This window comes from Notolepis coatsorum (assembly GCF_963971535.1).
Source record: "Notolepis coatsorum genome assembly, chromosome: 8".
In the NCBI taxonomy this organism is placed as follows: domain Eukaryota; kingdom Metazoa; phylum Chordata; class Actinopteri; order Aulopiformes; family Paralepididae; genus Notolepis; species Notolepis coatsorum.
The window spans coordinates 21967567-21981738 of NC_140172.1; the positions used below are offsets into that span (position 1 = coordinate 21967567).

General features: G+C 46.2%; 1 protein-coding gene across 1 annotated transcript in view; it reads left to right on the forward strand.

The window, feature by feature from the left end:
- Positions 1-14172, forward strand: part of LOC311233358 (tropomodulin-3-like) — a gene marked incomplete at its 3' end in the record, with an annotated part of 75073 nt that overhangs the window by 602 nt on the left and 60299 nt on the right. The gene's annotated exons all lie outside the window — the stretch shown is intronic.

Here is a 14172-nt window from a genome sequence, read left to right on the forward strand (position 1 = left end):
TGTTTGAAACTTAGATTTATCATGGTGTTTGAAACTTAGATTTATCATGGTGTTTGAAACTTAAATTTATCATGGTGTTTGAAAAGTAGATTATGGTGTTTGAAGGCCTAAACCATTGCTGCAGTGGTACATTTCTCAATGCTAAAGATATCAGTGAGGAATATAAATATTTGGGAAACAGCATTTTAATATTGTCTGGGTTGAAAAATAGTGAACCTATTCTTTAAAAGCTATTTACAACATATATTTTACAGGATATGAAACAGTTTAACAGTTAAAGTTAATTTGAGTGCCGTTGAGCTTCTTCCCTTCTCTCTCCTAACTCTCCTTCTCTCCTCATGTCCTCTCCTTCTCTCCTCCTGTACTCTCCTTCTCTCCTCCTGTACTCCCCTTCTCTCCTTCTCTCCAATCTGGCTTCAGAACATCCCACTCCACTGACACATGCCTTCTCTATTTGAATGACCACATCAAACAAGAGGTGGACGCAGGCAAATACTGCGGCATGGTCATGCTGGACCTACAAAAGGCCTTTGACACGGTCAATCACTCCATTCTGATTGACAAGCTAAAAGCAATTGGTTTTGATAGTCTATCAGTGAGCTGGATGCAATCCTACCTTGAGGGGAGGGAACAGATGGTGGAGGTAAACGGTACCCTATCCCCCCCCCTCACAGTGAGCTGTGGTGTTCCACAAGGAAGCATACTAGGACCGCTACTGTTCCTAATTTATGCAAATGACATGTCGTCAGCTTGTGACTGCAACTTGTTCCTGTTTGCGGACGACTCAGCCCTGCTGGTCTCTGACAAGAACAAGTTACAGGTTGAAAAAACCCTCAGCTCGGAACTAGGCAGAATCTGCATATGGCTCGCTGATAACAAACTATCATTACACATGGGCAAAACAGAGTCCATTCTCTTCGGTTCAAATAACAAACTCAGCAAGACCGACGGCTTCTCAGTTACAGTGGGTGACAATATTGTCACAAGGAAAGATGAAATTACCTACCTGGGTTCCATCCTAGAGGCTAATCTCTCCTGTGACAAAATGGCATCCAATGTAATAAAAAAAGTCAACCAACGAACTCGATTCTTGTACCGGATCTCCTCTCTGGTAAACAAGAACACCCTGAAGACTCTGGCAGGAGCACTCATTCAGGGGTACTACGACTATGCTTGCACCTCATGGTACCAAAGCACCTCAAAGGCGCTAAAAACAAAATTACAAACATCTCAAAACAAACTGGTCAGACTACTGCTTGACCTTACTCCTAGAACCCACCTCACCCCTGCCCACTTTGACAACCTAGGATGGCTTAGAGTAGACGACAGAGTACAACAACTTGCAATGGGCCTGGTCTACAAGATACACTACACGACCAAGGTACCCATGTACATGTCAAAATACTTCCCAAAGGTCAGTGAATACCACGATCACAACACCAGAGGGAGCTCCACAAATCATGTTAAACCCAGATTCGGCTCAAATAAGGGACTAAACACGTTTCGCAATTATGCCACATCAATGTGGAACGCCCTACCCAAAGCTGTAAAGGAATGTGGATCACTACCCACTTTCAAAACCTCTCTAAAGGGACACCTACGGGAGACTGCAATTCAACACTGGCCCCTGTAAATATCCTAACCCAACCCCCTCCAATGTACAGTCATTTACCTAGTATGGTTTTGTCAATAGTTCAATGTACAATTGTGTTTGTTTGTACAGTGTCTCCTCCCCCCCCCCCCCTCAATGTACAGTGTTACTTGTTTATACAGTGTGCCCCCCGCCCCCCCCCCCCCCCCCAACCACCTCCAATGTAAATTACCCAGTATGGTTGTCAATATCCCAATGTACCCAACCCCCCCCACCCAACCTCCTCCAATGTACAGTTTCTACGTCAAATGTATATACTCCCTTTTCTTGACTCCTTCTGTATCACAAACAGTACTGTATTTGCAAATCTGGTATGTCATAAATGTATAGATGTAGCAGTACTGACTATCTGTATGTCATGTATGTCATATATGTCTATATGAATTGAAAATGGGGGACCCTGATGGAAACAAGACAAACGTCTTTCTCAGGTCTGCATCCCCTTAACAATTGTATGTATTGAGCCGTACTGTATTGTACCCATTCTGCAATCTGTTAAATAAAGTTTTCATTCATTCATTCATTCCTCCTGTACTCCCATTCTCTCCTCCTGTACTCCCCTTCTCTCTTCCCCTTCTCTCCTCTCCTTCTCTCCTCATGTCCACTCCTCTCCTTCTCTCATCCTGTCCTCTCATTCACTCTTCTATCTCTCCCTCCCCCCTCTCTATCTTCCCCATTCTCTCCATTAAACTTAATATATTGTACCTGGATACTGGCTGGATCAGTGGGATATTTTAATGGCAACAGGAGAGCATTTAAGTTATTTGTTGTTGTGTTGTTTGAATAATTTCTCTCCCTATCATCATTTTCATCCTCGCTTTCTTTAGCATCTCCATGACCATCATTGCTCTCCATAGCATCATCTGCATTCTCTTTCCTCAACTTCTTCATAATTTCTCTCCATAGAATCATCTGCATTTTCTCTTTCCTCCACTTCTTCACCATCTCTCTTCCTGATATCATCATTTCCCTCTTGAATATCTCCATCTTCATTGTCTGTACTGTCTTTATCTAAGGTGGAGCAAATAATATTTGTTTTATAATAGTAATATAATTGTACTGTATATAATATTTGTACTGTAGCCTACAATGTTATAATTGTATTATAAAATAATATGTCATATAGCACTACCACCACTAGCTCTCTTGCCTTGATTGGAATAAAAAGGGTCTATGGTTGGACAATTTAAATGTTTAAGAATTTTTTCTGTCCAAAATAAGCATTATTGACCATGTTAGCACCAGATTCTCAATTATAATCCAAACTATGGCTCTGTGAGACAAGCTTGTACAGTAGTGAGGACTTACAAATACATACCCGTATCCTTATCTCCTCCCTTATTATTGTTGCTTTGGACCCAATTTTTCTAAGCGTCTGTACCCAAGAGAAGCTGCCTCTCGCAGCATTTTTCAGCTGCTTTTTAATATTCTTCCGATTTCTTTCTCTCCTAGGCATTCTGTAATCATAGAATATAGGCCAATGCTAAACCCACTTTTAACCTCTTATCAGGTGGGGGCCCACACGATTTGCCCACCTGCACGTTGGCGACCTCTAGTGGCTTGGTTGTGCATATTCTTTAATACAATAACAATTCGAATTAAAGCCCCATTAGTTGCCTGTCGATAGCCCTTTCAGGTGACAAAATCCACTCAGCGGTTCTCGAGTTACATGCCGATATGTGAGGCTTGCGCGAAGTACACGGTATTGCGCAAATACTACTCCTGACTCTTGGGGCTCTAGTTCCGTCAATCATTTGGCGATCTCGAAAATGATTGGACAGGGTTGTATCCAATGAGTGTAGCTTTCCAATGATACCCCACCTGGGGATGTACAAATCAGGGATCTAGGTAAAAAGTCACGAGCGAAAACAGGAAGAGAAAAACTGCAGAATTAGTTGACGTCTATGAGAAAACTGAGCTTTTCTTTTGTACACAGTTTACCAAAATCACTCCTAATCACTCATTTCTGAACGGATCTTTATGATCTACATAAGACTTCAGGCTATGGATCTCGGGTGTTTTTTAAGCCTCCAGCCATTCTGGGGAAATACTACGTCTGGACTACTACAGAAAAACGTGAGTAACAAGTTTATCTACAACTCAAGTTCAGACCTATGTTACTTTCATTAGCACTAAAGGTGAGTTTACCTTATTGTATCAGAGACTCCAGAATGTCATCTTTCAAAAGAGACCAGGCTCATGCATGTGGTATAAGTATAAAGTATAGTATTTTGGTTTGCAAAAAAAGTATGCAGTCCTCAAAAACAAACTAAAATGGCCAATTTTGGGGTTTACTACCACTCTTAAATTAGCGTTAAAAAGCAATTCACACTGGACTTTAAAGTGGGTATATTTTGTGCAAATAATCCTAAAATAATTTGTACACTTTATTTCTAAATTGAGAACACAGGTTAGCATAGAATCAGCTAAGCAAGGTACCTGTTTAATTTAGCTAGCTACAGTAGTAATACAGCTAGCCTAGGCTAAAACATACTGCCATCAATAAAAGCACTTGCAGTGTACAAAGATTGAGTTTGTTTTACCAATTATGCATTACTAAATAGTAAATACTAATAGTGTATAAGTAATGCATAATTGGTAAAAACAAACTCAATCTTTGCTACTTCAAAGTAAGCTTGATGTATTACCTACCTCACACACAGCAGTAGGATGCAGGTTACAGCTCAGACTGCATTAGGCCCTCTGGCATCTGAACATTCAAGAGGGGATGTGTCTAAAACTGAACATTTAAATGGATGGAATATTGTAGTGACGGGGCTGCTCAGAGATGTAGCTAACACTTTTGCGTGACATTATTTAACAGTCTGGGTCAAGTTTAGACCATTGGAAGGTCACCAATGGGCACGTCCTTTAATTTTCGCCACTCAAAATGCCATTTTAGCGTGATATTTTCAGCTGTGGGGGCTCATAGTCAAGTTTAACCATTGGAAGGGCACCAATGGGCACGTCCTCTCGCTTTTGCTACTCAGAAGGGCACTTTAGGTTTAGCGCGATGTTTTCAACTGTGGGGGCACATGGTCAAGTTTAGACCATTGGAGGGGCACATCCTCTAGTTTTGTCACTCAAAAGGGCAAAACTAGAGGTCAAATTTAGACCATTAGAAGGGCACCAATGGGCATGTCCTCTCATTTTCGACACTCAAAAGGGCATTTTTGTCAAGACTTTTGGTTTATTTAATATAAGGATCAGATGTGTAAAGGGGTCTAAATAAGTTAACAGGTGTTTGTGATTGGGACGGAGCATGCGCAGTTCGCGCAGCTGCCTTTCAAATGGTGGCGGGCTGTCACTTCTCACTATAGCACTGACAGGATCACATCGCCCATTGGTAAGTGGACTTTATTAAGGGATTGCAATGTTAACTTGGCTGTGTCACATATGTACAATGTAATGTATCACGTTGGCTGCTGGCTGCTAATGCAGCCTGCGGATAATATTTGCATAGTGCACGGTGTTAGTGATGCTGGCTGAATGAATGAACGTTGTGTCTGAATGTTTGCCGCTAGCTTATGGCTAGGCTAACGCACCTCGCCGTAGGTGCAAAACTGAACTAGTGTCCTGGTGGCTTTCCCGGTTTGTCACGGTGAGATTCATGTGGGGAACTTTGGTGTGAGCGTGTGTGTGCTTTGATGAGAACTGCTATCTTGTCCGTTGTGTGTGAGGAGCTTAGTGGCTCGTATCTCACGGAGGAGGAAGTAAACATTGCCATGCATTCTGGGAAATGAAGTCATTCTAGTTCTCCCTCCTCTCACCCACAATTAAAGGGGACATGACATACTGGTTTGATAGTGTATAGTGTAATGTATATATATAATATAAATATAAATTATATATATAATATAATATATAAAATGGATAGTGTATGTATATTTGATAGTGGTATTGATATATTAATATGTATATTGATATTAATATTAATATTGATTGATTGATTGATTGGTATTGATATTAATATATATATTGTATATTAATATTATGATTAATGTGTATGCACTGCATTTTGTTCTGTTTCACAGGTTTTTGACCTATGGTAAGCCTGTGGTCAACTGTGGGAATTATAAAGGTTGTATTGTGGAGAAAACATCTCAACTAGTTTGTTCAAATAAACAAACTCTAATGACTAACCATTGAGTCATCCATTGTGTGGTGCCTGTCAGCCCTTTCAGAGGGATTCAAATAGAACATTCTTGAAAGATCCGAACAGTCAAAAACCAATTGACGCAGTCAAAAACCAATTGACGCAGTCAAAAAACCAAGGCCCGGCTTTCAACCAAGTAGGCCGGATGATCTTGGAAGCAAGGACAACAAATTAATTAATTAAAGAGACTGCTTAACCCATCTGACTGTTAGCTAACAGCCCATCCATACTGCCCCCTGTACATCTGCTAAACCTGCTAGCCGAAGACAAAGAGCTGAAGCCAATAAAAGGGAACAGTCGGAAAACAAGACTATTAAGCCCAGTTGGGAGAAAAGCTCATAAGTCAACGGTCGAAGAAGGAAAAGTTAGCAAGATGGCAGCGACAGAGGAGGAGCTGGAGAAGCTGAAGCAGAGGCGTTCAGCAGCCCAGACTGCTTTTTCCAAAAAAGCCAACCATCTCACCTCCAGGGCTCATGTACTAGGAGAAAGTGAACTGAGAGGTGCATGGTTGAACTTCAAGATGGAGCATACCAGAGTCGAAGAAGCAGGGTTTGAATACAGCACGGCCCTGAAAGAAGAGGGCATTGAAGAGTCCACAAAAAAGGCGGTGCAAGTCGACGAGAAAACGGCGGAGTGCGTCCGTACGTTTGATGGAATCAAGGTCATCGTTGAAAAGAACTTTTGGGCCAGGTTTGCTGAAGAGACAATTGTCACCCTCGCTGAAGAGGCTGAAGCAGCATTGGACCAGGCCGAGGCAACCGACCATAAGAAGATGACTAGGAGGGAGCGCGAACTGGGGAATACAGACCTGGAACGGAAGATTGGCGAGCTCTACAGAGCTGTGCATGAGTGGACAGACCTGATTCCAATAACAAATTTAAAGGAGTCAAGGGACCGTAGCAAGGAGCTAAAGCAACGACATGATCCACTGTGGGATAAATGGTTGTGGCGAGACTGCGACCAGCCTGGCGACGACGATGACCAGCAAGAACACGCAAAGCCTGAACACAAAGAGCATGGCGATAAGCAAACTGCAATGACCGGTGCTCACGCAGACCCTTACCTGGTCTTCCCCATAGACTCTCGGACCCCTGGACCCATCGTCCAGCCTATCTTGCCCAGCATGACCCCTGATCTCAACGATGCTGCACTTCAAAATGCCACAAGCACATCACATGGCACCTTCCACGCACCACCAGGTGGTTCCGGCACATACCCTGGTGCTTATAACTTCAGGCCCCAGATCACTCTAGAGCGAGCACGCCTGCCCATGTTTTCTGGTAACATGAGAGCTTACTACCGTTGGAAAGCTGAATGGGAGGACCTGCAGCAGCTGGGAAACCCACATGGGTTGGAAAACATCAGGAAATTCCATCTCCTAGGGAGCCTAGATGAGAAAGTCAAGAGGGACCTCGTGCTGTCCAGCTACGGATCCGCCCATGACATATTCAGGCTCCTGGACAACAAGTACGGAAACAAGCCGAAGATAGTGCTGCTCATCTTAAAAGAGGTTCATGGACTTTCCCCCGTCAAGGGAAACCAACCAAGAAAGACCATCGAACTAATTCAGGCTGTGGAAAGAGCTCTTCGTGATCTCCAAGTCCTGGGGGAGGAAGATGCCGTGAAGAATCGGGTGGTGGCTCATTCCATCGAGAGTAAGCTGCCTGACACCCTGAAAGAAAAGTGGCTTACGTATAGACTTGACCCTGTAAGCGGCTTTTCACCACAGACCCACTTTGATTGCCTACTGCAGTACTTGAAGAGACAAGAGGACATCCTTGAGGAGTTGGATCAGCTGCAGCCCAGTCCAGCGGACTATTCTGAGAGAGCCAACGACCGAGGTAGAGAAAGGAGAGCATTCACCAAAGCCACAGCGGGAAACACCCAAAAGGGCTCTCAACCAAGCTCATGCATAGCGTGTGGGGATGAAGAGCATGCAGGTAGACTGTTTTCCTGCAAGGTCTTCAAGAGGCTAAGCCTGTCCAGCAAGAAGGCTCAGTTAAAGAAATCTGGAGCATGCTTCAAGTGCCTGTGCCTCCATGGTGAAGACGGCAGTTGCACCCAGAAATTCCTCTGTGCAAAGTATGACTGTCGGAAAGGGAGGTCCTCAGACCATAACTACTTGCTCTGTCCGATGCCACAGACCAAGAAGATGGAAAAGAGTGGAGAGCAGAAGGAGCAGAGCTATTCAAAAGTAGAGAGGCGGGGACTTGGACTGACCAATAAACAAGAGGAGCTCCTTGCCAAACTCTCCCCTGAATTAAAAGCAGAGTTCAAGGAAGCGTTCTCAAACAGAACATCAACAACAGTGTGCACCAGCGGTGAGCCAAGAGAATATCCAGTGGTAATGATGCTACTCGAGGTGACAACAAACTCGGGTCAGCTAGTCGGCACTTTGATCGACCTAGCTTCAGATACGAACTACATCTCGAACGAAGCCGCTGATCGTCTGAAACTAAATGGCGAAGACATCAAACTGATTGTCCAAGGAGTTGGAGGGATGGAGAAAACAGTTGCTACCAAAAGGTATTCCTTAAGATTGAGGGTAAAAACCCCCAAAGGAACAGTGGCGGAGCACAAACTCCTTTGTTACGGCTTGGAAAACATTGCAAAGGTGAACCAGGCAGTCACGCCGCAGCAACTCCAAAAGTTCTTCCCAGACGTCGCAGTCAAAGACTTGGTCCGCCCTGAGAAGATTGACCTACTGATCAGTCACAGGGAGGGTCGCCTAGTCCCACAACCAATCAGAGTGGAGGGAGACCTCGTCCTCTGGGACGGTCCCCTGGGAAAGACTGTTGGTGGAGCTCATCCCGACCTCTTTGAGGCAGTGGACCTAGCGGTGCATAGGTCTGAAATCCACTTTGCACGGTCGATGAGAACAACTTCAAAGGCATACCGAGAGATCCTTGTGGGTCCAGCAGGATCAAGTAAAGCCCAGGTTGAAGATCAAGAAGTACTCCTCCGAAGTACTGCGTCTACCAACAAAGAAGTCATCGAATGGTTCAAGTGGGACAGCGTCGGCGCGGCCTGCGATCCTCAATGTGGCGGCTGCAAGTGCGGTAGATGTCCCCCTGGCGGGAAAGAAATGACCCTAGGAGAGGAAAGAGACCTTGAAAAGATCAAAGGATGTCTCACCTACGTACAATCTGACAAGCACAGCAAATCCCCCCACTGGGACGCGGCTTATCCATGGAGAGGAGACCCTGCGACGCTGCCAGACAACCGACGTGCCGTGGAGGCGACTTTCCGAAACACTGAGAAACGCCTTGAAAGGGAGCCAGAGTGGAAGGCTGCATACAGAGAGCAGATCCACGAGATGGTCTCAAGGGGAGCTGCCGCTAAACTCACCAAAGAGGAAGACGACAGCTGGAAGGGACCAAAGTGGTACATCAGTCATCTGGTCGCGCCAAATCCTCACTCATCAACTACCCCTGTGAGAATTGTTTGGAACAGTAGCCAAGAATTCCGAGGGGTGAGTTTAAACGACCTCTTGTACAAGGGACCAGACGTCCTCAATCTGATCAGAGGAGTCCTTCTGAGATTCAGGACTGGGATGTTCGCCGCCCTAGGTGACGTGAGAAAAATGTACAACTCTGTGTGGCTAGAAGACGAAGAAGTCCAACTCCATCGGTTCCTCTGGAGAGACAACCCAGAGGACGAAATCGAAGTCTTCGTCGTTGTCAGAGTCAACATCAGAGATAAACCTGCTGGCTGCATCGCTCAGGTCGCCATGAGGGAAACGGCAAATCTGCCCCAGTTCGCAGGCATGGTAGAAGAGCGCCGGGTTCTGGTAGAAGACAGCTACGTAGATGACATCCTGACGTCCCACGATGACTTAAAAGAACTGGAGAAGATCACAGAAGGAGTCGAAAAGATCTTGAAAGCTGGAGGCTTCTCCCTTAAACCGTGGGTCTTGTCAGCCCAAAGTGGGAGGTCTGGAACTGCGGACAGCTCCAGTAACCCAAAGACAACTATGTCTGCACCCAAGACTCTGGTGTTACCCAACCAGATGCGGGATGAAGAAAGCAAAGCACTGGGAGTTGGCTACGAACCAGAGACTGACAAGCTTCGCATAATGACGTCCATCAATTTCTCGAGAAAACGAGGCAAGATGAGGACTGGACTCGATCTGCGCCAAGAGGAAGTGAGAAGTAACACTCCAAACCCCTTGACCCGTCGAGTACTGCTAAGCCAGGTCGCTGGATTCTACGACCCCATTGGTCTTGCCACACCTGTGAAGCAAAAAGGAGTAATGCTTGTGAGAAGCTCCTACCAAGAGGCAGGCATAGGGAATCAGACCAAAGACACTTGGGATGACCCACTCTCGCCCAAACTCCGGGAGGCTTCCATAACACTCTTCGAGGAGTATGTGAGACTTGGCCAAGTCAGGTTTGAGAGAAGCCTCACACCTCAAGGAGCCATAGGCTGCCCATTGGGCGTAACATTTTCTGATGGGAGCGAGGCTTCCTACGGTGCCGTGCTCTACCTCCGTTGGGAGACGCAAGATGGGGTCGTCGTGAAGTTGGTTGAATCAAAGGCCAAACTTACTCCTCTTGACCAGAAAGGAGACGTAATTAAAGCAGAATTATGCGGCGCTGTCTTTGCGGTCCGTCTAAAGAGATACTTTGAGAAGCACTGCCGCATCAAGGTCGCACGCTGGGTCCACTTCGTGGATAGCCAAACAATTCTGGGAGCGATCCAGAAGGACAGTTATGGCTACCAGACCTTCTTTGCCAACCGCATTGGAGAGATCCAAATGGCTGGACCAGTAGAAGACTGGAGGTGGGTTGATGGAAACCTCAACGTATCGGACATCCTCACAAGGGGAGCAACCATGAGGAGCTTGATAATGAGTCAGAGTGGCAACGAGGCCCAGAGTTCTTGAGATGGCCTGAAGCTGAGTGGCCCGTCAAGATGCCCAGTGAAATTGTGACCAGTGTCGCTGATGACGTCAAGAGACTACAGAGAAAGGCGTTCTCAGCTGTAGTCACCAGGGCTCAGTCACAAAAGCTCTCAGGCCCCAGCAGTACTGATGTTGGTACAGACTCGAGAGACTTTGCGCTGGAACCACAGCCGAAAGACCAAGGTCCACCTCCAGCAGCAGAAAAGCCAAAGAGAAAGTCCTGGGGTGTTGCTCTCGTAAGCCTTGTGGAGCCCAAACGGTTCAGTAGCTTGACAAAGCTAGGTGGAACTGTCGCCTGGGTCCGACGAGCTGCGGAATCCTGGCTGAGCGCTAAATACCAAGCCTCAGATTCAGCAAAGTGGGAGGCAAGGGGACCAGAGCTCTCTGCAAGAGAGAGAATGGTGGCCTTCCAAGACTTGGCCCTTGCAGCCCAAGACGGCGTAAACTTTCAGGACACAACCCTGAACCGCCTTGTTGTGACCAGAGATGACAACACAGGACTCTTGCTTTGCGGCGGTAGAGTCCAATCATGGAGTGAAGACGGAACAGCTGTACCGTTAATCCCTTACAAATCATGGCTGGGGACCTTGCTGGCTAGAGAAGCTCATGAGGCCAATCATGAAGGCATTGCAGCCACACTGCTGCGCACAAGAAGAAAGTCTTGGGTAGTACAAGGTCGGAGAACTGTCAAAAGGGTGGTCAACGAGTGCGTCCCTTGCAAGAAGCAGAGAGCCAAGCTATGCCGGCAAGTGATGGGAAACCTCCCTCCGGAGCGTACCAGCAGGGCAAACCCATTTGAGAATACCACACTGGACCTTTTCGGCCCCTTTGAGGTGAGGGACGCCGTCAAGAAAAGAACCAGGAAGAAGGTATGGGGAGTCGTGTATTGCTGCATGGCTTCCAGGGCCGTCCACGCTGACCTTGTTGACGACCAGTCTTCGGAGAGCTTTCTTCAGGCCTACTCCCGATTCACTGCTCTAAGGGGGCATCCCAGGAGGTTATGGTCGGACAGAGGCTCAAACTTTGTAGGCGCCAAGCCTGCCTTGAGAGAGTTGCACAGGCACCTAGCATGTGTGCAGAAGGCATCGGTCGAGAACGCAGCCGCCAAGAATGGCACTGAGTGGCAGTGGGACTTCCATCCTGCGGATTCGCCCCACAGGAACGGAGCAGCAGAGGCAGCTGTTAAGCTCATAAAAAGAGCTCTCAACAGCCTCGACGGAACCACCGGTTGCTACACCTGGGGGGAGTTCCAGACCCTCCTCTACTCGGCAGCCAACTTAACCAACGAACGACCCATCGACGCCAAGGCACAGGAACAAGAGGACACAGTCGAGTACCTAACTCCTAACTCCCTTATCCTTGGGCGCACCGGACAAGGAGGAGACATGCAAGGGATTGATGTGGAAACTCATCCGTGGCGCAGGCTGAGGGCTGTCCAGGCTGGGGTGGACAAATTCTGGTCGAAATGGAGCGAACTGGCAGGGCCAAACTTGTTCATCCGCCATAAGTGGCACCGAGCAGAGAGGAGTGTCAAGGTTGGTGATGTGGTCTGGATCGCAGACCAGAATGCCTTAAGAGGACAGTTCCGGCTTGGCCGGATCGTCTTCACGTATCCAGACAAGAAGGGGGTGGTCCGTGACGCGGACGTCAAAACCTGCCTAGGGTTTCCTGCCCCCCATGTATCCAGGCCCCGGGCAAAGGACTTTACCCTGCCCACAACCATCGTCCTTCGCAGGGATGTGCGGAGGCTGGTGGTCCTGATTCCGGTTGAAGACCAGCAGAAGAAGTCCTCACCATCGGGTACCCAAAAGACTTTGTGACTCTCTTTTGTTTAGTTAGCGGGTAACCCTGTGAGGCAACTGAGTGGTTCAAGGGCAAACCTACACTCAGTAGGAGGAAAGGTGGTGGGGCCCACCTCCTTAGTTAGTTTGTGTTCATGATGCGGGTTGTGTTCACAATGTCCCACTTACCTTTGAAGGACACTTAGTTAAAAGCACTTTAATGTAGATACTTACAACAGTTTGATTTAAGGCTGAGATGCCCATTAACACTCTAGTGACTTGTATTTATAGTGGCCTGTATTTTAGTGGCCTCCTTGGATTGTATCAGTCGGCCAAGTGGGAGGTGTCAAGACTTTTGGTTTATTTAATATAAGGATCAGATGTGTAAAGGGGTCTAAATAAGTTAACAGGTGTTTGTGATTGGGACGGAGCATGCGCAGTTCGCGCAGCTGCCTTTCAAATGGTGGCGGGCTGTCACTTCTCACTATAGCACTGACAGGATCACATCGCCCATTGGTAAGTGGACTTTATTAAGGGATTGCAATGTTAACTTGGCTGTGTCACATATGTACAATGTAATGTATCACGTTGGCTGCTGGCTGCTAATGCAGCCTGCGGATAATATTTGCATAGTGCACGGTGTTAGTGATGCTGGCTGAATGAATGAACGTTGTGTCTGAATGTTTGCCGCTAGCTTATGGCTAGGCTAACGCACCTCGCCGTAGGTGCAAAACTGAACTAGTGTCCTGGTGGCTTTCCCGGTTTGTCACGGTGAGATTCATGTGGGGAACTTTGGTGTGAGCGTGTGTGTGCTTTGATGAGAACTGCTATCTTGTCCGTTGTGTGTGAGGAGCTTAGTGGCTCGTATCTCACGGAGGAGGAAGTAAACATTGCCATGCATTCTGGGAAATGAAGTCATTCTAGTTCTCCCTCCTCTCACCCACAATTAAAGGGGACATGACATACTGGTTTGATAGTGTATAGTGTAATGTATATATATAATATAAATATAAATTATATATATAATATAATATATAAAATGGATAGTGTATGTATATTTGATAGTGGTATTGATATATTAATATGTATATTGATATTAATATTAATATTGATTGATTGATTGATTGGTATTGATATTAATATATATATTGTATATTAATATTATGATTAATGTGTATGCACTGCATTTTGTTCTGTTTCACAGGTTTTTGACCTATGGTAAGCCTGTGGTCAACTGTGGGAATTATAAAGGTTGTATTGTGGAGAAAACATCTCAACTAGTTTGTTCAAATAAACAAACTCTAATGACTAACCATTGAGTCATCCATTGTGTGGTGCCTGTCAGCCCTTTCGGAGGGATTCAAATAGAACATTCTTGAAAGATCCGAACAATTTTAGCGCAATATTCTCAACTGTGGGGGCACATGGTCAAGTTTACCCATTGGAGGGGCACCAATAGGGCATGTCCTCTAGCTTTTGCCACTCAAAAGGGCACTTTAGCGCGATGTTTTCAACTGTGGATGGGGGCACATGGTCATGTTTAACCATTAGAGGGGCACCAATAGGGCACATCCTCTAATTATTTCCACTCAAAAGGGCACTTTTGCATGACATTATTTAACCGTGGGCCACAAAAGCACTCAAAAGGGCACTTTTACCTGATGTTTTTCAACTGTGGGGG